The sequence below is a fragment of the Pteropus vampyrus genome, unplaced genomic scaffold (assembly GCF_000151845.1).
Source record: "Pteropus vampyrus isolate Shadow unplaced genomic scaffold, Pvam_2.0 Scaffold340, whole genome shotgun sequence".
In the NCBI taxonomy this organism is placed as follows: domain Eukaryota; kingdom Metazoa; phylum Chordata; class Mammalia; order Chiroptera; family Pteropodidae; genus Pteropus; species Pteropus vampyrus.
In genome coordinates, this window is record NW_011889121.1 from 1,602,726 (window position 1) to 1,607,174 (window position 4,449).

The 4,449-nt window shown below is 31.2% G+C and overlaps 1 protein-coding gene across 2 annotated transcripts in view; it reads right to left on the reverse strand.

The window, feature by feature from the left end:
• The window catches only part of DMD (dystrophin), a 2,089,898-nt gene that overhangs the window by 1,574,793 nt on the left and 510,656 nt on the right, over nucleotides 1–4,449 (reverse strand). The window lies entirely within an intron of this gene.

Sequence of the window (4,449 nt, forward strand, 5' to 3'; positions counted from 1 at the left end):
AAAAAAAAAGACTGGGAGACACAGTGGCCCTACCTAACACATAGAAACAAACACAGGAAAGCAGCCAAAATGGGGAGACAAAGAAACACATTCCAAATGAAAGAAGAGAACAAATCTCAGAAAAAGAACTAAACGAAATAGAAACAAGAAATCTACCAGATGCAGCATTTGGAACTCTGGTTTTAAGGATGCTCAATAATCTCAGTGAGTACTTTAACAAAGAATTAGGAAACATAAAAATGGAGATAGAAAACATAAAAAATATGAAGAATACAATAACTGAAATGATGACTACATTAGAAGGCATCAACAGTAAGTTAGATAAAGCAGAGGGCAGAATCAGTGATTTGCAAGATAAGGTAGCTGAAAACACCCGATTAGAACAGCAAAAAGAAAAAAAAAAAAACAATCCGAAATATGAGGATACTTTAACGGACTTCTGGGACAAAATTATGTGTAATAGGGATACCTGACTGAGAAGAAGAATAAAGGATTGGAAACTATTTGAAGAAATAATTATGGAAAACTTCCCTAACTGGGCGAAAGAAATAGACTTACAAGCTCAGGAAGCCCAGAGAGTCCCAAACAAGGTGAACCCAAAGAGGCTCACATCAAGACACATCATAATTAAAATGCCAAAGGTTAAAGACAAAGATAATCTTAAAAGCAGAAAGAGAAAGCAGTTGGTTACCTATGAGGGACCTCCTATAAAACTGTCAGCTGATTTCTCAACAGAAATTTTGCAGGACAGAAGGGATTGGCAAGAAATATTCAAAGTGATGAAAAGCAACAACCTACAACCAAGATTACTCTACCCAGCAAAGCTATTATTTAGAATCAAAGGACAGATAAAGAGCTTCCCAGACAAGAAGCTAAAGGAGTTCATCACCACCAAAACAGTATTACGAGAAATGTTAAAAAGACTTCTTCGAAAAGAAGAAAAAAGATAAAATATATGAATAATAAAATGGCAATAACTACATATCTATCAACAACTATTTTAAACATAAATGGATTAAACACCCCAATCAAAAGACATTGGGTGGCTGAATGGATGAGAAAACAAGACCCACTTCTGGGTATCAATCTGAAGAAACCCAAACCACTACCTGAGTGTCCATCAACGGATGAAGGATAAAGAAGAGGATACATATGTGGAATGGAATATTACTCAGCTATAAAAAGAATGAAATTTTGCCATCAGCAACAACGTGGATGAACCTAGAGGGTATTGTGCTCAGTGGAGTAAGTCAGACAGAGAAAGACAAATGTCATATGATTTCACTTATATGTAGAATCTAGACAACAGGATAAACAAACAAATAAAAAAACAGAAACAAACTTATAGATATTGAGAATATTTTGATGGTTCCAGGTGAGAAGGGATTCAGGGGGGTAGGTGAAAAAGAGGGAAGGGATCAAGATGTGCAAATTGGTAGTTACAAAACAGTCATGAGAATGTAAATTATAGCTTAAGGAATATAGTAAATAATATGGTAATAACTCTGTATGGTGTCAGATGGGTACTGGATTTACTGGGGTGATCACTTTGTAAGTTATATAAATGTCTAATCACTATGTTGTACACCTAAAACTAATCTAATATTAAATGTCAACTGTAATTGAAAAATAAAATATTACTTTAAAAAAGAAATAGGATAAAGTATGTGAGTTGTCCTAGTTAAATTTTAGTTATATATTATCAAAAGGAACTTCGCACATTGTAATTCATATCACTGGTGATAAATTAGAAAACTATTTTTTGGGGAAACTGTGCTTCGATTTGAGGTAAAAGTTTATTTCAGCAACACTGAAAAAATATCTCCCGTGAATGATAGTGCTGAACATTAATTATTTCTGATAAGTAAAAATACTGGGTTTTTACTATCTTATTAAATTGTAATAATTCATAACAACCCCAAGAACTTAATAGCTGTAACAGTTTTTCATCTCTCAAGTGGATAGCATATAACCCAGCAACCTCACAAATTTGCCATAGGACAATAAATCTAAGAGTATAGTTTATTTTTAAGTGTAATCACAAGACTATTGTAAAGCTTCTGATCTCTTACAAGGATTAAATTCCATTTTTATGAGAATTAAACTATCCTGTTAAAACAATTATGGTATCAACTAAGACCCCAGTTCATTATTATTTTACTCATATATTATTGTAAGCTTATAATTCATATTCCAGCTAAGTGGCCCATGCACTTTTATATAGAGAAATTAATCAGAAAACATACTGATATCTATTTTCTTAGTACTCAGTTTTAAAATTTTCAGATACTCATTTGCAAGTTCTATGTTATCTCCTATAATTTAAAAAAAAAAAAAAAAACGGTTAATTATATTGAGGCAGGGAAATGGATAAAAATGTCCAAACTATAAGCAACATATGCTTACTTTCAAACATTATCACTGAGTGAATTAAAACCTCATAGAAATTTCAAAACTATTTATGCCATTTTATTATTTTCTATCATTATTAAACATTCAAAATGTTTTTACTAAGGCTATACTTTCTGTAATAAATAAAAAACACAGACATCAACTATGGGACACTTTAATCAGTGAAATTTACTAATACCTCATTTATTACTTCATAGCTGAGTTTTATTAAAAACAATAGCAAAGGAACAATATTTTTTTTTCTATTTTCCTTAACAGTGTAATAAATTACTAGTGATGATATACCTGGGGACACTATCACAAAATATCTATTATATGTCATTCAGCACTGGAACGTGGTGAATGCATTTCCCAATGTTTAAACAATTTATAGCTGTACTGTCTGTCATTCAATATCATTTACTGTGGCTGTAATGGCCTAGGGTATTGTGTTTCCCTCACTTAAATAAAAAACAATTGTAAAAAACATCCTGGTAAAGTAACTGAAAAGAGATTCCCAATCATCTAGGCAAGAATTATACTCAAATGCTTCTGAACAAATGCATCCAAGTGTCATCCTCGAGGCACACCTTAAATCACATATTAGATCATATTTCATTATTTAAATTTCAGAATAAGTGAGAAACTACATCATCTAACTTTAGCAATGAATAATATTCATTTTATTTTAGCAAATCAACTTCTTGGAGAGATAAAAAATATAACTTGGCTGTTATCCATAAGGTTAAAATTTTAACAAATTATAAAAGAACATGAAAAATTAGTAGAAAACACCATTTTATGGTATAAAGAGTAAATTCAGGCCATGTACATATACAGATATCATCTTGAATGTTTTGAAGGTCTCCTTGTTGTCTTAGTGGATGAATTTGAGACATTTACATCCAATTATTTCCATCATCCAAACAACTGAAATGGATCGACAGAATGAAAATCGAGTGGCTTCAATTTATTAGTGATTTGTTCAAATTGCCCTGAAAATATTCTGTTTTCTATGTTATCTGAACTGAGAATAATATAGAAGACAGGATATCAAAAAGAGACATCAAATTCATTCTCTCTTTCTCTTTCTGTCTGTCTCTCTCTCTCTCCCCCCCGCCCCTATGCCTTTGTTAGCTTTTCAGGCTACTAGGAAACGTGTGTTAACATATTATCTTTATCTTCATTTTTATGTTAATGTAATATTTATATACTATCACTAGTAACCTTTTACCCACATAGAAATTTTTCATTTATTTATTTTGCTATGTATTACTTTCATGTACAAAGTACTGCCTCCTTGTCCCTTAAAGACATTTTTAATATAGTAATAATGATAAATCTGAGGATTTATTAAAATCAAAGTCATCTTTAACTCAAAGGCATTAAAGTATATTAAAGTGTCAGTGCATAGTCAAGGCTAGGTATGCAACATATCTGCCCATAAAAAGGAGAAGTGTAAAAAAAGTAAGGTTCAGGATAAAATCTAAAAATAGTCAAAGAAATTCTAATAAGTACTCTTACTCTAATGATATGCAAGCCAGGGATATATTAACCACATTTCTCTGGACTTCTACATGGCCATCAGTTTGTCTAAAGCCTCATTATGTATCAATGCTAGTCTCGGTTCTAACCAATGCTAATAGAAGTATATATGTAAATTATTTAAAACAGTGTTTCCCAAATTCCTTTGCTAAAAGATTGTGCTGAATATATATTAAGCAAAGGAAATGACAACACTAAATCTACTCATGTACCTCCATTCCTTTGCGAATACAATAATGCCTTCTCTAATTTGTTCATTTCAACTGTAATCTTCTGAAGTTCAAAATTTAAGAAATATTTTCATTATTATTACATTTAACATTATTACATGACATAATTTGGTTTTAATGATCAAATTTTAATGTTTCTTAAAAAAAGACACCTTGGAAAAAGTGGTCTCCTGCTGATATAACAGGAACATTATTTTGCTATTATCATATCTGTATAAGCAAATGATGATACTTTCTATTTTTCATAGCAGAATACCTAGACTAAGAACAGTTCTTCCAAGAA